Here is a 23884-nt window from a genome sequence, read left to right as displayed (position 1 = left end):
TCACACGAAGTGTTCCGTACCGTCGTATTAGATCTATGATGTTTTTTAATTTGCCTGGCGACCACTTCGAATTCCACTTTCTTGACTTATATTAAGTACCTATTTGTTGTTAAAGCGGCAATAGAAATACACACTCTGTGAAAATTTCAACTTTACGGTTCATGAGATAGGTACAGCCCGCTGACAAACAAACGGACGGACAATTAAGGCTTAGTAATAGGTTCCGTTGGCACCCCTTCGAGTACGGAATCAAAAATGTGTTAAAATATATTTAATGTTTTCACCTTTGTGACCTTTCCGTGGTTCCGTAATGGCCATCAACATCTTTCAATACCGATATTATTTGTACGCCGCCGCTTTGAGTCATAAAAAGTAGGCAATTAAGTAGTCCAGCCGTCAATATCCTTCACAAAACAACTGATTTGACGATCCTCTAACAAAATTGAAGTTTTTTATAGAAAACTATAGGTATACATAACCATTTATATAAGTCTATGGCATAACTGAGTAGGCTCCTGCGGTAGTAGAGAAGTTTAGTTTAGACTTTGTTTAGATTTAAGTTTCTGTTAAAACGAGATAGATTTATGCCAGGTATATAACGCTGTCTCGTTTTACCAGTATCTTAAGTCTGAGCAAAGTCAAAGTGCGCTCTATATATCTCAGCCTTAAACACTAGGCTATCACCGCTCTCTTTTCCCTGTCTTATTTTTTTTCAAAAATCTTCTTTGAAGTTATGATCTATCTGTGACTTAGATGAAATAATATCTCTATGATCTGTGACCACTTGGAGTTCTGTGTCTATGACCTAATTTTTTGTATAAAATTCGTTTCAGTAATATGCTGTAAATGATACTAAAACCTCTGGTTTAAAATTAATTTAGAATACACGAAGAAGCATATACAGTTTTTTATACCACGCACTCTTCGGAGAAGAAAACCAATAAACTAAATAAAAATTAATAACTGGCCAGTCTGGTAATTTTTATTAGTGTTCAATTCTGTAACGTACCTACCAATGTTTTGATAAGCAATGCACTTGAGATAAATTGTGAAGATATTTTCTTATCATAAGATTTGCAGCATAATAATATGAAACTGTAAATGGTAGAGGAAAAAATACACGAAGAATCACTAAAAGTCCAATACTAACAAAATTTAGTTGATATTATTCATGTTACATTACAATAAAAAGTCAAGAGGCATCTTCTAGGCAAGCGCACGCCATCTTAGGCTGTAATCTGTATAAAATTCTTCATGATATTTCCCATCATTTAATTGTTTAAAAGCACAATATAACTCCGAAAGGCAGTTCCTCTGGTAGTGGTTATTTTAATTTAAACTTCGAGATCCAGGATCTACCCCAGGACAGCGGAAAAGGTGTTAGAAATCCTAACTACCTTCTTATCTATATCTTGCTATCACTGGTCTATAATATAAAATAAATAAAGCCTTTACATAACAATTCATTCAAATCTCCCACTTAAGTTCCTTTGCGATCAGCGCGTCTTCTGACGCATAGGCTTCCTCCAGGTAGTTCCAAATGAGTCTGTTTTGTGCTTCTCTTGTTCATAGTTACCCAGTTGTCTGCTTTATGTGTATAACAACGACATAATAATTCTTATACAGTTTTATCTAGGCCAAGTATTGAAGTAATTCATAAAGTTACCTAGTATCTATTCAGCGCATAGTTGTGATTTTTCAAAGCTAACGCAAGCAATTTCCTTTCCGTTTAAAATCTACGTCGACATTGTTTAGATAAAAATGTAAAGTACGCTATAAAATTCAGTTTTATGACATGCTACTATTAATAAAAAATATTTATGTATTAAATTAATCCTTTATATCAGCAGTGTGAACGACGCGCCAGTCTATTTCAATCTATCGTTGCGGGCGCACGGTACACTGTTCTTTGCCTCTACGCGCGAAAGAAAAAACTTGACGCTACGAAGTTTTGAAAAAGGAACACTATCAATTTTCTGTGCATATTATGACCTCTTAAAATTAATTCAAATTTCGAACTCACATTTTGGACTTGTAAATGTAAAAGTTTCGTGTTTTGTTTTGTTCGAAAACCAAAAGTTTCATTGCTGAATTGAGATTATTTGGTAAGTTCATTTTCTGTCTGTAATATTACGACACCGAAAATAATATTTTAAGCTACAGGTACTTACGGACATGATATTATCAAAATTAAAAAAAATCTCACACTTAAGTAATCGGCGTTCTATTACAAGTGATAAAAAAAGAAAGACTTAAGAAATAAAAGGATTTCCCTGAAAGCTCAAGGGAAGTTTCAAAAGACTGCACGACACTAAAATTTTGAAATTGCTTAAATTATTTCTAAAATTACTTAAATATAGGTACTAACTTATATAAAGGCGTTATGAAAATTAAAGTAAATCTCAGTTAATTGGTATTTCGGAAATGATAAAAAAATTAGGAGACATAAGAGTTAGAGCGGTTACGCACTTACCCGATACGATAAAATCTTGCACTTAGGTACATTGATTGACTTGATTGATTGCCAGTCTATAAATTAAAAAAAAAACTAAACATTCACTGTTGACTGTGAAAGATTGTCCACTGCACTAGGAGTATAACTTGTCATCATGATGATCACACTAATATTATAAAGGAGAAAGTTTGTATGTGTGTGTGTGTGTGTGTATGTTTGTTACTCCTTCACGCAAAAACTACTGAACAGATTGGGCTGAAATTTAGAATGGAGATAGATTATACCCTGGATTAGCACATAGGCTACTTTTTATCCCGGAAAATCAAAGAGTTCCAACGGGAATTTTAAAAAACCTACATCCACGCGAACGAAGTCGCGAGTGTCAGCTAGTTAATAATAAACAAATTACGGATCACTTGTTCGACCTACAATCTACTGTTTTATAAGTCTAGAACTATGAATAAAAATACTTGTAGAATGTAGATGATATCGCTTGTTTAAAATCCTCTGTATTATACTTGTGTATTATCACTTATCACCTTTGAAACTTGCGGCTAGAGATTACAACGAGATTAGGTTCTCTAAGTTTATCTGTACCTATGTTTGATCGATACAAAATTCGGAGATAAATGCAGGCCTTATTGCTGCTAAAATGAATTTCCATATCTCTGACAAGGTTTGCACGCGGTTAGTTCCCACCAGAGAGGTGTTGTACTACAAGAGCATGCAATGCCCTGAAAAAACCGCCTCTACCTCTTTCCAAACCAGAGTCTTGACATACGTATTATAAGTGGCACAGGTGACAGGATGTCATATTGCTACATGAAATAAATAAATACATTTCATTTTTTTTTATTGTTACGATTGGAGGCTCGAATTCTTGTTCCTCAGTAAATTGACACTTTCACCTTGTCTAAATCAAAATCGTGTGTATCAAAATGATCAACAATATTTCTAGCCAGGGCGTTACAACATGCTGGAAACTGTTTGCTATTCTTAGTTTGGACGTATTATACAGGTGTTTATTGTATTATTACTACTTTGGATAGCAGAACCTGCTGAAAACTAGCAAGAAACCTATTCTTTCAATCAATAATCGATATTCTTCTGACGCATCTTCTACGATAACACGAGTTAATCAAGATAAAGAGAGATTTATGTTAATGGTGCTTACTTAAAAAAAATATTGATCACTCTAAACTTGCGCGCGAATCGTTGTGCATACTGTGCATAAACCTGTGAACCGTTCATGAATGATGGGAAACACCTAACCTATTCACGGGCTTTCGCACTGCATTTCGCGCGTGAGCGAAGAGAGGGCCTATTAATTCCAAGCTTACGCCTTTGTAATCATTAGATGAGGGTTAACGCTTGATGTATGATGTATGTTGCTCCATAGGTTTTATCTCCATGGTTCCCACTAACTTTATGAACTATGATAACCAGTATAACTTGAGCTATGTGCAATATGTAAGATAATTGCATGGTAATTCATTTCCGCCACAGAGTAATTGCATCGTCAATAATAAATTACATGGAGTAATTAATAGGTTGTTCAGTTGTTCATTACAGATTTATAATAAAATTAATACTCACTAAACAGATTATGCAAACACGATGACACATCAATTAATTAGATATGTACCTATAGATCGTTTCAACGAATACTTCCTATGGCGTTATGTTGACTCCCCTGTCTGTCTAAGTCATTGGCACCATATTGGCATGAGAAGACGCAGATTTTGTTATTTTCATTTGATTTTCTTTTCATTCATTCCTTATTCATTCATGAAAAGCAAATGAAAATAGCAAAATCTGCGTCTTCTCATGCCAATATTATCGTGACTTAGACAGACAGGGGAGTCAACATAACGCCATAGGAAGTATTCGTTGAAACTATCTACACTTAACCCACTTAACATGTTTCTCTGGACAAGTAGGTATTAGCTTCATTGCCTTTTTTTTTTTTTTTTTTTGACGCTGGGGAATGCATTTACGCATCCCCCCCGGAGGGAGGGTATGTGGGACTCGCCGGCCGAGAGGCGACCGGAATACCCACTAAACCCCAGCGGCGCTACTGCGCGTCGCCTGGCGACTGGGTCACGGGAACGGCCGAAGCAAACAACCGCGACCCAGCCAGCGACGTCTGCCAAGGCAGACCCTCCACCGGGGACCTGCTCGGTCCCCATCGACGCACCTCCGGGACGCACCAACGAAGTGCGTCCCCCGACCTTGGGACGCGCACGTCGCCCGCGTCCCATCCTCCGCTTCATCCACTGTGCCCTCTGCTAGTCAGAGGGACACGCGGAGAAACCTCCCCCCCTGCCAGGTCATTAGCCATAGCCAACAATATCTCCGAAGAGAAATTATTAACCATGTTACCGGGGCGCACCGGCCCGAACACTGCTCTTCCCCTCGGACGCATCCAAAAGGGACCAGCAGCATCCAGGCACACTGGGAGGTTACCTGGCTGGCGCCCCTAGCTTCATTGCCTAGTGCCTACTTATATAAAGCATGATACCGCCTTTGTAAAGGTAGTGAATTATAAATTAACATGTCACGATTTACAATTATTTACCTATAGTTTCTTAACAGGGCTCTCTCCGTCACTTACTCCATACAATCGTAGTTTTCATTTGAATACTAAGCAACCAAAGTCCAAGAAATTTTGCAGACATATTCTAGAAACTAATATCTGTGCCTGTGATGTTTTAGATTTTTCTAAAAATGTGTAGTTTTAAAATTACAGGGGCTCAAAGATTTGTATGTGAATTTTTAAGACCGCGTAACTTTGAAACCGAATATTTTAACGGAAATCTGGAAAACCACAGGCATAGATATTAGTTCCCGGAATGATACAAAATTCCATTGAGTACGACTGGATAGTATTCTAATGAGAGACAAACTACGTTTGTATGGAGCGAGTGACGGAGAGACCCCTCTTAATCTAAGATTTAAAATAAGATTGACAAAATATAATGGAGTGACAAAAAAACGAAGCATAAAACTTGTTGCCAATTTATTAGAAAATATCCTAAAAAAACATTTTCCATATTAATAATAATTATGTCAACGTTAGGTCTTTATTAATATTAATTTTATGTTTCAGATATCCTCAATTTGACATTTAATTACCTTATCACAATCATCTGTCGTATCTGACCTTTTGATCTCTTTATAAAATCACAGTTTTACGAAAAATGTACACCACGTTATTTTATTTTCTATATTAATATGTGGTTTATGTATAGGTACGACAAGTTAGTAATGTTACCAATAATTATTTATGATAATTACTTTTGCTTTTATTTCACAATACAACCTACAAAGGTTAGAAAAAAAAAGACCTCGTGAACCAAAATGGTACAATACAAATAAATAGATTAAAAAATAAATTGAGTAATCGCCGTTAAACTGGGCGTTTTTCGACTGTCTGTTAATTGCAATTTGTCTGTTTTGTTATTTTAAATGTTTCAATGAAAATCCCAATGTCCTTCAAAGTTTACTTTTTACCCGGCTTAGTGGCTACGGCCTACGAGCTCCTTCTCAGACCAGGGTGCGTTTGAAACTCTCGTAGCTTTACTTTTAATTTCACGCAGGTAATTCATTCATTTATTATCACCATTACGTCAATTTGTCTGCAAAATTCAACAATTTACGATCAAAAGGTACAATGATTCCCAATTTTAATAAACAGCTTTGATTTTACGCTAGCAAACAGTCAGCCGCAAATTATAAACTTCCTGAAACCACACCCTAGTGTGTGAGTGTCTCGAACCAAGCGTGCTCGTGGTTTGAGTAAATGAGTCAGTTGTGAATTTTCGAATATCTTACATTAATCTGTGACCATTTACTTATACTTAGTTGGTTCATACAATTATTGGTTTATTATTCTTGATTTTTATAACACACTAGCTGATGCCCGCGACTTCGTTCGCGTGGATGTAGGTTTTTTCAAATTCCCGTGGGAACTCTTTGTTTTTCCGAGATAAAAAGTAGCCTATGTGCTAATCCAGAGTATAATCTATCTCCATTCTAAATTTCAGCCCAATCCGTCCTGTAGTTTTTGCGTGAAGGAGTAACAAACATACACACACACACACACACACACACACACACACACACACATACAAACTCTCTCCTTTATAATATTAGTGTGATCATCATCATGATCAACCCATCGCTGGCTCATTACTGGTGTGAGAAAGGTTTTGGCGCTGGCCAAGTGCGAATTGACTTCACTCAACTTTGAGAACATTATGTAGGCATGCAAGTTTCCTCACGATGTTTTCCTTCACCGTTAAAGCGAGTGATATTTAATTACTTAAAATGCACATACCGCCGAAGAGTCAGAGGCGCGTGCTTGGGATCGAACCCCTTACCTCCGATTAAGAGGCGGACGTCCTAACCACTATGCTATAATAATCTATTACAGCTTATTTTTATAACACAGTAGGTATTATTTAAGTGATAAATGGTCATTGTTACTCAACCGATTGCTAACTGACCCCCAGATATTAGAGGGCGATTCACTAATCACAAAAAAGTAGATTGATTACCTGCCAAACTCGCAATTATTAGAATGTTTGTTATGAAATCCTAGACTAACTTGAGTCGGCTATATTTAGCCATACCATAATATACGAGTATACCACCTCTCACTGTTCATTTGTTGGTTTTCTCCCTAGAGCATAGATTAGTATGTGGAGGATCTGGAAGAGATCGCTTTTAGCGATAAGACAGTCTTTTTGTTTTCTTTTTAACCCCCGACCCAAAAAGAGGGGAGTTATAAACGTTTGACGTGTGTATCTGTGTATCTGTCTGTGGCATCGTAGCTCCTAAACTTATGAACCGATTTTAATTTAGTTTTTTTTTAATTTGAAAGGTGGCTTGATCGAGAGTATTCTTAGCTATAATGCAAAAAAATCGGTTCAGCCGTTTGAAAGTTATCAGCTCTTTTTTAGTTACTTAACCTTCACTTGTCGGGGGTATTATAAATTTTTAATTTACACTTGTTTGTAACCTGTCATTTGTGTTTTGTGGTAAATAATAATAAAGTATTACATCTACATTTTTTTAAATCGTTTAACTATTACATATTGAGATCATAAATTCATTTACATGCTAGGAACAGTTTACCTTATCAGGCATACGATATTATTATGTAGAGGGTAAATACAGCTTTAGGTAACATTATACTAAATAATAATTTGTGAATATTAAATTATTATTACCTTTAATAATGTCTGAATTATTTAATTTTAAAATAAAGTTCTTGCTTTTATCTTGATTGAAAAAGTCATTTATGCTGTAAAATGTAATGTTAATTAACCATAATTTAAAGATTCCTGCTACGGCTTATGAGACACAGCCCGCTGATAAACGAACTGATATACCTACAGCAAAGTCCGTTGGCACGCTTTGAGTACGGATCCCTGAAAACCAACTTTTATCTTATGAATTATTTTTTGAGACAAAATTAAGTTATTCTTAAGTAATTTAATTGTAATAAGATACCAGAAACCAAAAATTAATGTCTTCAAGCCCGACGAGTATCGAATAAACTTGTGTGGCTGGTTTTAACATGTTATACTTAATCAGTACAGCGTTATTAAGTTATCCACATTCTCTTATGTAAACTCTACTGAAATGAAACCCTCACAGAGTTGTATTATCTATTTAAGTTAAAACTTCCTCTTCGATCACGGCAGGAAAACTTTCATTAAATGAACTGATGTATGAACAAGTGTAAATTAAAAATTTATAACACCCTCGACAAGTGAAGGTTACAGTAACGAGAAAAGACCTGATTACTTTCAAACGGCTGAACCGATTTTCTTGGACTATTCCGCGCCTACGATCCAAAGTATCAGAGTTTTCCAAAACATCATTTTCAAATAAATAATTGTGTATCTAGGCAACGTCCATCTTGACAGCTTGACATTTGTCAATTGGCATAATATTATGAACCTAACGGTTATCTAACCTTCTTTTTTACAAGAAAACTAGAAAATAGCTGATAACTTTTAAACGGCTGAACCAATTTTTTTGGATTATAACTAAGAACACTCTCGATCAAGCCACCTTTCAAACAAAAAAAAAAACTAAATTAAAATCGGTTCATTCGTTTAGGCGCTACGATGCCACAGACAGATACACAGATACTCAGATACACAGATACACACGTCAAACTTATAACACCCCACTTTTTGGGTTGGGGGTTAAAAATAAACGAAATACGGGACGTGGTGCAAGGATCTTCTTTTATCAAGAGTCAAGTAGTTGTTCCATTTGCCATGAAGACCCTATGACCCTCAAGTCTTGGTGCTAAAGAATTCTAACGAGACGTTTCACCGCAATTGATTGACTCATCTAGCGACAGACAGTCTGTTTCATTTTTAGGGTTCCGTACCTCAAAAGGAAAAACGGAACCCTTATAGGATCACTTTGTTGTCTGTCTGTCTGTCCGTCCGTCGTGTCTATCAAAAAAACCTATAGGATATTTCCCGTTGACCTAGAATCATGAAATTTGACAGGTATGTAGGTCTTATAGCACAAGTAAAGGAATAAATCCGAAAACCAACAATTTGTGGTTACATCAAAAAAAAAATGGGTTTCAATTTTCAAAGTAAGATAACTATACCAAGTGGGGTATCGTATGAAAGGGCTTTATCTGTACATTCTAAAATGTCGGAAAAAATACCCGAGTACGGAACCCTCGGTGAGCGAGTCTGACTCGCACTTGGCCGGTTTTTCGCATAACGAATCAGTCCAGCAGCGTAGAATTTTTCATTTTTGTTTTATTTAATGCAGCTATAGCACAAATGCAGTATTCATGGCACAATTCCACGCGGGCGTTATTTATTCACGAATTAGATTATGCTACATAGCTATTTTCTATTGTAACATTCAATAAACTTATATAAGTACAAAATAGGCTGTAATAGCTGTTTTAATTACAATGCAAATAACTTTGAAACTACCGTATAACTGCGGTTGAAACTTCAGGATAGAGTTTCAAGATAAAAATGATACTTCATCGCAAAAGCTCGATATGAAGTATTAAAAAGTTTATAGAAATTCTCGTTCCACAAACAATTAGAACTTGAGACAACGTCGCGACAGACTATAGCAAAGTTTGATCAGCCTCGTGCTGCAGCCAACATGAAAATCTTTCTAGACAAAGAGGCCAGAAACTTAGAACTTGTAGGAACTTTGAATCGATTTGTGATGCGAATAATTGAGTAAGTAGAATTCTTAGTTTTTATTCTAATATTTGAGCACAAAGTTTTTTCATATCCATTTTTTTATTTTTATTTTATAAATACTTTACTATCAATAATATTTTTACAAAACATAGATAGTAATTTATATATAGGTATGTAATGCTAAACTTAATTTTCTTATCCTTTGATAGCCTTTTTTTTTATGCGTGGGGAAATCCTCATCCTCACCACCGCGCTCGGGGAGGCGAGGTGGTAATGTCGGACTCTTACCGACTAAAACCCCACGGCTTACCGTCTCGATCGTTGTTGCTGGGCACAGGGACACGAACGTATTCAACTGCGACATCCATTGATAGCCTAGTGATTAAGTTTATCTGTGGCATGATAATATATATCAAATCTTTGAAAAGAGCAAGCGTCGAGTTTCTTGCTGGTTTACTTATTACGCCTCAGTTTTGCACGGGTAGCTTATTACAATTTCGTAGGGATCTCTAATTTTTATGACAATAAAGTAGAGCCTATGCCACTCAGGAATAATGTACCTACTCTTCTACTTGTGAAAGAATTTTCAAAATCAGTTTAGTAGTTTCAGAGATTACTTCCTTCAAACAAACCTACATACTTTACCTCTTTATAATATGTATTAGTATAGATTTAAAGACGTCGCGTCGGTCTCTTAGATGGGGTTCAATCTCAGGTTTAACTTTTTGGAGCTATGTGCGTTTTAAGCACTTAAAATATATCATGAAGAAGTTCTCTAAGATATGTGAACTCTGCCGATCCGCACTTGGCCAGCGTGGTAGAATAAGGCCATTATCATAAGGCCCTTCTCATTCTAAGAAGAAAGTCGTGCTCAGTAGTAAGCCGGCGACGAGTTGATCATGATGATGATGAAACAAACTAATAAAAGCCTTTCAAAATTAAAGCCTTCATTATTAGAATCTGGATAGAGCGTGGAAAAGTGATCAAAGTACAAATACCTACTGTTACATTGAAGTCTTTTGAAATTCTGATTTGTCGGCCAAGGTTGCAAACGCTTTGATCACTTAGATACCTACATAATATAGTCAGAAATTCTAATCTATTCTTTCACCATTTTTGTAGCATTTCTTTATATCTCTCACATTCTATACCTAACTATTACATACCAATATAAACGGAGAATTTGACTGACATTTTTTTTTAAGAATATTAGCTATGCTAATCATAACTAATACACCCTTTCCCCTCCTTCTGTCCGTCTGTCTGTCAGCGGGCTGTATTTCATGAACCTTATACATAATAGGTAGAGAGTTGAAATTTTCACAGAATGGTTCTATTACCGCTAACATTTAACAGGGCTCTCTCCGTCACTCGTTTCATACAATCGTAGTTCCAATTTCATTTGAATATTAAGCAACCAAAGTCCATGAAATTTTGCAGACATAGTCTAGAAACTAATATCTGTGTCTGTGGTGTTTTTCATTTTTTTTTAAATATGTAGTTTATATACAGGGGCTCAAAGATTTGTATGAAAATTATTAAGACCGCGTAACTTTGAAACCGAATATTTTGACAGAAATCTGGAAAACAACAGACATAGATATTAGTTTCTAGAATATGTCTGCAAAATTTCATGGACTTTGGTTGCTTAATATTCAAATGAAATCGGAACTACGATTGTATGAAACGAGTGACGGAGAGAGCCCTCTTAAAAATGGCCGCCATGAAAATTAAAAAATTAAAAAGTTTTATTTCTTGTACGGAACCCTTCGTGATCAAGTCCGACTAGCACTTGACCGATTTTTTAAACCAATATTAAGGAAAACAAAGATATGATTAATTTTATTTAGGATTTCATCTATTATCTAGATTCTAGCGCATACAGTCTAATGAATAAAAAGATTCCTTGGACGAAATCCGAGATTACATTATAAAATAAATTAGAAAAACGAAACGAATTTTTCAACTTATTTTTACATCCGTTTGATACTACGGGATGCATAAATATAAAATAACAATTCTGTTTTGAAAAGAAATGAGCATGAAAAAGTTACTGTTATGATTAATTTTCTTCTGGTTTAAATTTAAAAGGTCGGCACGGTAGTATATTATTTTTAATCAACTTACAAAAAGAAAGAGGCTCTCAATTTAATGAGTTATTTTTAATGGTTGTATTCGTATGCCGATTTCTTCGGCAGTTCCCGTTAAATTCTCAAAGAAATTGGTTTAAAGGTAAACGGGCACTGTAGTATGGAACCACACCCACGGCGGACACAATCTAAAATTAACAGTAATATTCAAATAGGGCTTCGTCCTACAATGACATAGGCCGCGTTGCTTTGGGTCATGGGAAACCTACCTTTTTTTTTAAGAGGGGTCTCTCTGTCACTCGCTTCATACAAACGTAGTTCCAATTTCATTTGAATATTAAGCAACCAAAGTCCATGAAATTTTGCAGACATATTCTAGAAACTAATATCTATGCCTGTGGTTTTCCAGATTTCTGTTAAAATATTCGGTTTTAAAGTTACGCGGTCTTAAAAATTTACATACAAATCTTTGAGCCCCTGTAATTTTAAAACTACATATTTTTAGAAAAATCTAAAACACCACAGACACAGATATTAGTTTCTAGAATATGTCTGCAAAATTTCATGGACTTTGGTTGCTTAATATTGAAATGAAATTGGAACTACGATTGTATGAAGCGGGTGACGGAGAGAGCCCTGTTAAAAACTAGACAGCAAGATAATTGTCGTGTCATAATTCATTCGAAATGATGATAACAAAACTTCCCTTAAGGATTGGCTTCTGAAACAAACTTACTCGAATACTGAAAGACATTTTGATATTCTAGTGTGACCCCACGTTTATTCGAACTTAAACTTTTAGACACACACAATCATTTACATACACACACAAACTTTTACACACACACACACACACACACACACACACACATACACAATCTCAATATATACCCTCACACCAAACTTACACGCACATATTTTCTTTACTTCGTTTTGTATTCTCCGAGTTGGAAGACCTGTTTTCCGAGACACAGTTTTCACTAGTTCAGGAAACAGGTGCACTGTAATGTTCGTTCAGTTGTCAAAATCAAAACACAGTTCTACTGTGTTTTGATTTTGTTTACACTGCTTATTTTCCAACAGTAATGAAATCAGATTGGCTGATACTCTTTACCTACCATATAGTCCATCAATCACAACAATTGAAATTGTAGCGATGCGATTTGTAGCAATTTTCGCAATTGACCTGCGGTTTTTACGTCCCGTTTTATAGAACGTTCATCTATGCGATTAACGTCTAAACCGTCCATTTCAATGATTGCGAAATTTGCAATTGGGTACAACCGTATAATCACATCAGTTGCGTAATACAAGGGATGGTGTTTTTAATATTGCTAATGGGCTATCCTATACAATTTATACGTATCTACTTACCTACCATATGTTAAACTATATTATACTCATAGCTCTGCAAATGTGTTCAAATGCATTAGTAGCAACGGGCTTGAGTCTCAACTCTCAAGAGGTTTACTAAAAATACAAATTAATGTAGAACACCTAGTTTAGATTTTGTAAATATAGTAGGTATATTTAAAATGCTAATTCTTTTCATTCATTTTTTAAATAAAAATAGCGAGCAAACAAAGGTGGACCACCTGATGTTAAGTGATGACCGCCGCCCGCGAACATTTACAGCTGAGGAACCGCCAATGCATTGCCGGCCTTGCAGGAATTTATTGATCCGCCCTACCTCAAGTTGATATCTAGTTATACAGTTTGCGGGATTCAAATAGAATATGTTTTTATTCAAGTAAACTTTTACAAGTGCTTTTGAATCGTCAAAATAATTTACCACTGGTTCGGAATGCCGTTCCTACCGAGAAGAACCAGCAAGAAACTCGGCGGTTGCCCTTTTCGTGTTCAATTTGCAATTATATTATACAAGCATAGTGCCATACTATACAAGCAATTGCAGCCCCGCGCATTGCTGGAGCGAGTCAAATCTATGCTTTTTTATTATTTTATATATAAGTAATCTTTTCTAAGAGGAGACCCGTGCTTAGCAGGATCCAAGCTTTTTGGATTCTAAGAGCTAATCTTTCTGACCACTAGGAAAACTTAATCCAATAAATTCTACTTATTTTAAAGTTTAAACTATCATGAGTGATATAGTATAGGTTGGTAAGACTCAAACGCGACTCGCAGCGAACTGAGTGAGTCCCTATGAAAAAGTACCCCGGATGGGTTCGAAACTAGTCGGGCTTACATCGACTAAAGACGTGAGTATAGGCGTAACAACCTTGACTTATAAATTCTACTCATTATGAAACGGCATTTTATCTATACTCTATACTAATAAATAAAATTGGAGTGTCTGTCTGTAATTTCGAAATAACTACCGCATATTAAGCTCATATGGTTATTTGAACAATACCAACACTGAATCACACGTTTTTAAAATTTTTGTCTGTCTGTCTGTCTGTCTGTCTGTCTGTCTGTTTGAAAAGGCTAATCTTCGGAACGGCTGGACCGATTTTGACGGGGTTTTCACAGACAAGTAGAGAATTGACCAGGGAGTAACATAGGCTACTTTTTTAACCGACTTTCAAAAAGGGAGTTGTGTTTTTCTACCTATGTACACCGAAATCTCCGAGATTTCTGAACCGATTTGCGTCATTTCTTTTTTAATCGATAGAGGAACTTCGCGACATTGTTTCATAAAAAATTTGGAGTCCAACTCCTCAATCCTGATGCTGCAGGGGATCTGACCAATCCACGCGGGCGAAGCTGCGAGCATCAGCTAGTAAGCAATATTCCAGTAGCATCAATGATCAAACAAATAGCGCGCTTAATATTTAATTAGCATTTGGCTCAGCCAATCACCTCGGCTCCTTTATTAATATCTCGTTATCGCGTTAATCCGGCCACCAACATCAATAGCATCGCCATGACTGGGGAATCAGTGGAATTAGCGACGGCACTTATTATATTAGCTAATCAAATCTTCGATAACTCTTATGAGAGTCATGTGGATAGATCAATTTATGACGAACTAAAAAAAATCGGTCAAGTATGACTCGGATTCACACAGAATGGTCCTCACCTATGGTGCTGAAACGTGGACACTGACAAATGGCCTTGTTCACAAATTCAAAGTTGCTCAGCGAGCTATGGAGAGGGCTATGTTAGGAGTTTCCCTGAGGGATAAGATCCGAAATGAGGAGATCCGCAGGAGAACCAAGGTCACTGACATAGCCCAAACTATTAGCAAGCTGAAGTGGCAGTGGGCAGGCCATGCCTGTCGTAGAGGCGATGGCCGTTGGAGCCGGAAAGTCCTTGAGTGGAGACCGCGTTTAAGCAAGCGTAGTGTGGGACGCCCTCCAGCACGATGGACCGACGATATAAAGCGGCTGGCGGGAAGTGGCTGGATGAGGAAGGCTGAGGACCGGGTGTGGTGGCGCTCTATAGGGAAGGCCTATGTCCAGCAGTGGACGTCCACAGGCTGATGATGATGATGATGACTCGGATTCACACAGAATGGATCCTGTACTAATACAAGAAATAACGCTTTTTAATTTATTGATTTGCATGGCCGCCATTTTGAAATTTTAATTTTTAGTTCTTATTGCGGCAATAGAAATACAAACTGACCAACTTTTTATCTATTGAATGTAGCGCGCTCAATATATTTCATAGTTTGGTTCAGTCTGCGTATCTCGCCGGCATTATTAATATCTGGTTATCGCGTTAATCCGGCCACCAACTTCAATAGCATCGCCATGAATGGGGAATCAGTGGAATTAGCGACGGTAGGTACTTATTATATTATTAGCTAAACAGATCTTTGCCTACTCTACTAAGGTTATGTGAGTGAATCAATTTTCGACACGCGTAATACAAAAAATGTCAAGTGCAAGTCAGACTCGCACACGAAGGGTTCCGTACCATCGTACAAGAAATAATATTTCATTATTTTATTAATTATTATAGCGCCCATTTTGAAATTTTATTATTTTTATTATTATACCGCCAGTAGAAATTCACATTCTGTGAAAATTTCAACTCTCTACCTATTACGGTTATAATAGCCCACTGTCAGACAGACGGACGGACGGATGGGCGAACAGCGGATCCTAAGTAGTAGGGTCTCGTTGGCACCCTTTGGGCACGGAACCCTAAAATGATATTTCTTTTAATTTCAATAATATCTCTAGTTTCTACAAAATATTTACGAGAACAAGATATCAGCGACCAATGACACATTATTATCAATGACGCAGCAGTAATCGTAAAACGTAATATCTAATTGTTAAATTATAAGTTCAACTTGAACTTATAATTTAACTTCTGATAAGAAGTTGATAAGAAGTTCAAAATGAACTTCTTATCAACAAAGAGATGTAATATCGTTGGAGTAGCAAACTCAAACATCAAGGACTCCATTAAGGTGGAAACTGACGCGACTTGTAGGTATCTGGATGATAAAATATACACTGATCTATGCAAATTATTTAACGCACGTGAGTAGCGGACGTGTTGGACCGGACATCCGACAGGATTCTGGCCCGCAAGACGTTTCCGAAGTCCGCAAGTCGCGTCCCAAACGACTGTTACACCACGAGTATCAGTGTCGCGGCTACCAGCCGCGGCTTACGGACACCTAAAATAGTTTGCTTCCGCCTTTAGTGTAACCTTTCAATTTAACGCTAACTGTACATAAATCTAGGTAAGTATATGCCTTGAGCGCAGTTTTAGTTACTTTGGATTTCATAACGCCCGCCGCCATCTCTCTGCACATCAACGGTTGTTTCCCAAATGTTTTGATTAATAAGTATTACAGTTCAAAAACACTACCGATAATATTTTGTCATCATTTTAATTCATTAATTAACTGTGCAATTAAAATCTCTAAACGATAAGGAGAACACTAAAATGATAATTTTATTAAATTTATTAATGAGACCTATATTATGACAAAAGAAAAAGTAAAATTGTGTCCATTTTTAATTTTTTGATGGCAATTTTTAAACGGGTTAGCAAATGGGTCACCACCTATAAAGCCCCTTAAAACACCAGATACAAAAACCTAAATCCATGCGAATGAAATCGTGGTAATAAGCTAATTTTGAATGAAATATGTAAATAATATTACAAAATTCAACAATATTTGATAAAATATTAAGTATACAAAAACAATAAATACATCTTACGTTTGTGATAATGTATGAGATAAACTGTCGTGAGCGAGATAGTATAACTTATAGCCGTCAATGACACAAATCTTGTGTACTGCATGACCTTGCTTTACTTATTTAACTACATGCAGATGCATCGAAATGCATCTTTTTGTTACAAGGTTACTATTGAAACCTGATCGACCCATTTCCGTCCCACTATTGAGTACGGATCTCCTCTCAGAATGAGAAGGGTTTAGGCCATAGTCGGCCACGCTGGCCTAGTGCGGATTGGCAGACTTCACACACCTTTGAGAATATGGAGAACTCTCAGGCATACAGGTTTCCTCACGATGTTTTCCTTCCCGTTAAAGCAAGTGATATTTTAATAAACGCACTTAACTGAAAAGTTAGTGGTGCGTGCCCGGGATCGAACCCCCGACCTCAGATTAGGAGGTGGACGTTCTAACCACTAGGCTATCACGAGCTTTACTATTTAAGGTTTCTATTGTTAAACAATAATTAACAATTAAGATCATCAACAACCCATCGCCGCCTCACTACTGAGCACGGATCTCTCATAATGAGAAGGGTTTGGGAGACTTCACACACCTTTGAGAACATCATGGATCATCGCCGAATACATTTGAACCACGGTTACATACGGTGTTTGAACGGACGAATAAAGACGTTTTTATTAAACCCCGACCCAAAAAGAGGGGTGTTATAAGTTTGACGTGTGTATCTGTGTATCTGTCTGTGGCAGCGTAGCTCCTAAACTAATGAACCGATTTTAGTTTAGTTTTTTTTTTGTTCGAAAGGTGGCTTGATCAAGGGTGTTCTTAGCTATAATCCAAGAAAATCGGTTCATCCGTTTGAAAGTTACCAAACTGTAACCTTTTACTGTAACCTGTTACTGTAACCTTTACTTGTCGGGGGTGATATAAATTTTTAATTTACACTTGTTGTTTTCGAAGACAAGACTGTCTACAGGTAAAATTTATTTCTCAGTCAAAAATTATTTGGCAGTTGAAAATCGGCCCAAGTCACTTTAAAATCTTTATTAGTTAAGCAATTATATTGAATTTCAAATCAGTGAACTTCGATCAAATAGTATTTATTACTTATGAATTATTCCATCCCAAATTAAAATCGGACGAATTTTAATATCGAAAAGGCAGTCGAAGCCCAAAAGTCATATTAAATTACTTGCTAAAGAACATTCCTTGATATTACAGTTCAATCAGTCGACTGAACCGGCACTGTACAATTTAGAGTACTTTCAAACGTGCCACATTACAACCACATAGAGGTAAAAATGTCAAAATTGGATGAGAACGCGTAGTTCCATTTTCACGTGCAAAATGGTTGTCGTGGACATGTGGTCAGTACCGACGACATCGTAGGCACTCGTAGTACCTACTTCTATCCATCCTAAAGGTCCCAACGTACTTGAGCTGCGTGGCGCGTCGCGGCGCGAAAAATATAGTTTACTAGCTGATACCCGCGACTTCGTTCGCGTGGATGTAGGTTTTTAAAATTCCCGTGGGAACTCTTTGATTTTCCGGGATAAAAAGTAGCCTATGTGCTAATCCAGGGTATAATCTATGTACATTCTAAATTTCAGCCCAATCCGTCCAGTAGTTTTTGCGTGAAGGAGTAACAAACATACACACACACACACACACACACACATACAAACTTTCTCCTTTATAATATTAGTATGATTTTTATGGAGCAAAGCGCACTCGAGCAACGTGGGTGACGCGTTGCGCTGCGCAGCGCAGTACAAATGCGTTTGGACCCTAAAACTGAGACCCTAAAATATCTATAAAGCATACTTTGACTATACATAGTTAGCATGTCAGACACATAAATCTGTCTCTTTTTAACTCGATAGCGTGGAATAAACTATGAGACGCATCCGTAAGCCGCAACTGATGGGTGTGCGCAGTCATTTTGAACGTAGCTTGCGAAATATTTCTTGGACGTCCGGCTTTCAAGGTTACGTCCGCATCTTACGTCCACTAGCGACATTATTTTTCACCCCTGTAATGTGGTCCGTCTGGACAGACACAGAATCGCTCAAATTTGACCCTTGCTAATTTTGTTATTGATTTTGAATATTTAATACTTTACTCTAAATGCTAAGTGATTTAAGCTGTTATGAGCTGTTCACTGATCCTTGAATTTCAATGTCGGTAATGTCATTTTATTTTTAAAGGGAACATTAAATTATTTGGTTGTTTTTCAAAGTACTGATGCAAAATTGTGATCTTGATTATTTTTCTTCATGTGGCACGTCTTTGCTTGTAGGCCTTGAAACCTAGATGTAAAATCTCAAAGTCTAGACACCAGCGGTTCAAGCTGTACGTTGATGTATCACGCCACGTCTTTGCTTGCAGCTTGATAACTAGTCGAAGCATTGAAACTTGTGTAAAATCTCAAATTCTTCCATATAACCAACCAAACCAGCGATTCAACTACGTCACGTCATGTCTTTGTTTCCAGCTTGATAACTAGTCGAAGCCTTGAAACTTATCTCTCGAGTTGTAAAAACCAGCGGTTCAAACTGTACTATGATATGTTAGTCAGATTCTTTTATATTATATACTAGAGGATGCCCGCGGCTTCACCCGCATCGATTTCGGTTTTTTAAAATCCCGTGGGAACTCTTTGATTTTCCGGGATAAAAAGTAGCCTACGTCCTTCCCCGGGATGTAGCCCATGTCTGTACCAAATTTCATTCAAATCGGTTCAGCGGTTGGGCCGTGAAAACGTAGCAGACAGACAGACAGACAGACACACTTTCGCATTTATAATATTAGTATGGAGGATGATAGGTAGATTACCTAATTGAAATAATAATGTTTAGAATATTCAAAATGATACACAAAGCAAAACAAATCGGTAAGCAGGCAACACAACGAAGCATTATGTGTGTGCATAACTCGTTTACTTATTATTTTACACCTATCTCTCTTTAATGAATTGTCGGTCTCTTTTCACCATACCTACTTGCAATAATTACAAATTACATATTTCGCTGATTTCCCCACAGCAGGCACTAGGTAGTATTGCCGCTTACCCACGCTGATAGAATCCGATCGTCGAAGCACAATTATGTCAGAGTAAAATGGCCTTAAACCACCTTGAGATAACGTCTAAAATTCACGACTTTAATTAGCAGTTTTCACTTGCAGTGCTGGCTGTAGATATGTGGACGAATTTAAGCTTTAAAACAAGACAGTTAAGGTCTATTCATCACTGAAATGTTTCGAACCCACAAAACGATAAATTATGCGGTGTAGGTATACCTATAGATTACAAAATGGCAATATCAAGTTGATGTCCCATTTTTTAAATCTACCCTACCTATTTTATAAATTATTATCAAATAGAACTTGAGCACGCGGATTAATAAATCCTAGTAGTGAATTCATTTATGGTGTATTGTGTTATTTTTCACACTGAATAACTACTGAACTTCTCACCACCATGGAACATTTATTTATCTTTGTTTAAAAAGCAGAGATTGTTATTTGAGCGGAATATTTCGATAACCGAAATCGATGATATCGGTAAGTAAACAAATATAACCTACTCGTATTGAAATTATGTTTATGGTTTTACTTATGTGCATTTAGTATTTTCTAAAGGTTAGCGTAATGTTTTTAGTCCATTTAATACTTTTAATCAGACGCATTATAATATAACAATGTAACCAATATACTAAATACTAGTTGATGCCCGCGACTTCATTCCCGTGTATATAGGTTATTAAAAATCCCGTGGAACTCATTAATTTTCCGGGATAAAAAGTAACCTATGTATTAATCCAGGATATAATCATTTACAGATGAATACCGTGCGCTTGTGGGTCTGTCACTACGGAGAAACGGGGCATGTAGACAATTGTTGACCTGGGCCCAAACCATCAGCTTATAAGATGGAGTCACATCACCACCAAGAAATCGTTGCAATGCATAGCGTGGATTCCTTTTTAAAAATTTGGTTGACAGCGACCAAGCACAATGTAGTTCTACAAACTGTGCGGAAGCATTTGCGTGCGGCCGGAATACATTACGAAGAAAATATTACGAATGGTTTGCACCAGGACCATAGACTTTCATTTTGCAATGAAATATATAAACTTTGACTGATGTAATTACGTTGTTATTTTTAATAATGAAAAATCTTTTGAGTCGGACAAGGATGGACGTAAAATACTATAATAATAGAACAACAGGTAAACGATATATTATACTTTGAATAAAGTATAATATACCTTCAACCTGGGAGTCTCTGTGGGGCAGCATAGACTTGCTGGAATATGGTTACTAACATGACGAGTCGATTACAAAAAGTAATAGCTTACGAGGGTGGCCTACCTTTATACATTATTAAATAAAGTATAGGTAATTAATTTAATTCTATTTGTGAGTGATGTTATTGTTATTGCAGTTAGAAGTTATAATTGATTTTGATTTCTAACTAAGTAATTAACATGTTGATTCATCTCACAAACCTAAAAGTAACCCAAAACGTAAATAAAACATTACGTTCATACTTGACCGACTTTTAGCATACTTCACATCGATATTGGTTTTAAATTACTATAGGAGTAATAGGAGTAGATAAAGTATGTCAATTTTTTTTCCTCTTTTGTATACCTTCTGTTAACTTGATGTGTTAATTTTTTGACAAGCGTCTTATTTATTTCTTGCTTATTATAATAATTTATGAACTGCACAAAAGACAAATAAATAACTTCTAAAATAGAAAAGTGTTATTATTTTTGTTTTTTCTTGCTTATAATTATATTGTTTGAAAGTATGATAATTTTGACTGTATAAAGAAGACAAAATAAATAATTGCAAAAATAAAAAAGCAATCCCCCACTAGGATTAGAACTCACGCCATATTTAAGAACTTCAACACTATTACCACTCGGCCATCAGAACTATGTTGACGAATGTGAAATTTGCAACCCTATACGACTGGTAAGGTTATCTAGAAGTGTGAGTGAGTGTAGTAAGTGTGAGTGTATCTATTATCGGATAGCATCGGGTCGTATCTTTGTGTGTTATACATACGCGCGCATTAGTATGCTCTGCCAAGCTAATTATTTTTCCGAGTGCCGACGTCGACGGATATCAATCATCATTCAATATACAGTTCAACAAAGAAAACTGACAAAGTTAAATTACATTTCAAAGAAGTCAGTCAAACAATAGAGCATTCAGCAAAATGTATAGATATAATACCCATAACGGTGTAGTTTCATAAATAATGAAACAGAACAAAGTTTAACTGGAAGAGGCGGACAAAAGGTAACTGAAGTTATTCTTGTGTTCTTCAATATTATATGTAGCTCAATCGACCGATGTATGTAGCAGTTACTCCATCTATCTATATATGTCACAGCCAAAGTAATAAATCCTGATATTATATATATTATCTAGTCATTATTTATAATGTCTACCCAATTTAGATAAACTGATAATTGACACAGAATTAATCACATTAACTAGCAATTTTATATAATTTCTTCGAAGACTTGGATGATGTAATAAAACAAGTAGGTACTTACAGGTAAATATTATAAAATTATATTTCAATTTGCCTTATGCATACCTAACTATATGTGTAGCAATATTATACTGTTTTGAGACTTATTTCGTGGTTTAATGACATAATTATGTATTATAACGGGTACATAGGTTAGGTTAGGTTAGGTTAGGTTAGGTTAGGTTAGGTTAGGTTAGGTTAGGTTAGGTTAGGTTAGGTTAGGTTAGGTTAGGTTAGGTTAGGTTAGGTTAGGTTAGGTTAGGTTAGGTTAGGTTAGGTTAGGTTAGGTTAGGTTAGGTTAGGTCAGGTTAGGTTCAAAGTTAGACCGTATTTATTACTTTGGCTAACTTTGAACCGCTATTATGAATAATATCCGGATAAAGTGATTAATTTATTACATTGTCTAGTCAATTTTGATATTATACATAATGACCAGTCATTATGTATAATAGCTATTTAATCACTATGACTGTAACATATACATACATATAATAAAATTGTAGAAAAGTGGTGTCTGTACAATGGAAATATATAAAAAAAAGTAGCAGGGGTTGTTATTATATCGATGCCGAACCCGAAATTGTAATTAATTTTTTTTTTGTCTGTTTGTCTGTGTGTTTGTGCACGCTAATATCAGAAACGGCTTATTCGATTTAGATACGGTTTTCACTAATATATTGTAATAAGGGTCACTTAACATTTAGTGTTTATTTCATGTCAATCGGTTCATAAATAAAAAAGTTATGTCAATTTAAAGAATCACGGCGAACATTTTTAACGTACAGAGTACGTACTACACGCCTCGCGCCTGAGCGTCCGTGACTATATAAAGCGCGCTGAGAGCTATTCCACGCGAAGTCGCGGGCACAGCTAGTACTAATAATATAAATGTGGAAGTATGTCTGTCTGTCTATTTGTCTGCCTGCTTGCAAAAAATTTGATATAGAATTATATCAAATTTCTTGCAAGTATTCTTGTTTTCTTGCAAGTATTGTTGTTTGTTATTTAAGTATTCTTGCAAATTATCTATAGTAAGTATTTGTTAAAGCTTGCTTCCGCTGTATAGGAGATAGGCTCATTAGACATTTCAACATATTGTACATACATTTTATTGAATAAATCATTCATTAATAAATTCAAGAAAGCACATGAAGCAAATGGTATTAGATAAGTGCATACTCACTCAGTATATCTGAGAAGTATGAGAAAGTTCAATTATGTGGTGAAAAAAACATCGCGAGGAGACCTGCATGCCTGTGAGTTTTTAACCCCCGACCCAAAAAGAGGGGTGTTATAAGTTTTACGTGTGTATCTGTGTATCTCTCTGCAGCATCGTAGCTCCTAAACGAATGAACCGATTTTAATTTTGTCTTTTTTGTTTGAAAGGTGGCTTGATCGAGAGTGTTCTTAGCCATAATTCAAGAAAATCGGTTCAGCCGTTTGAAA

General features: G+C 36.2%; 1 protein-coding gene across 1 annotated transcript in view; it reads left to right on the top strand.

Moving 5' to 3' along the window:
• The first annotated feature begins 1867 nt into the window (after positions 1 to 1867).
• The window catches only part of LOC123868539 (neuropeptide Y receptor type 2-like), a 64019-nt gene continuing 42002 nt past the window's right edge, over positions 1868 to 23884 (top strand). The window contains exon 1 of the mRNA XM_045911097.1: positions 1868 to 2105. The gene's annotated coding sequence lies outside the window, so the exon portion shown is untranslated. The remainder of the gene's footprint in view (positions 2106 to 23884) is intronic.

This window comes from Maniola jurtina, chromosome 9 (assembly GCF_905333055.1).
Source record: "Maniola jurtina chromosome 9, ilManJurt1.1, whole genome shotgun sequence".
NCBI lineage: Eukaryota > Metazoa > Arthropoda > Insecta > Lepidoptera > Nymphalidae > Maniola > Maniola jurtina.
The sequence above is the reverse complement of the archived record's forward strand: the minus strand, read 5'-3'. Positions and strand labels throughout refer to the sequence as shown.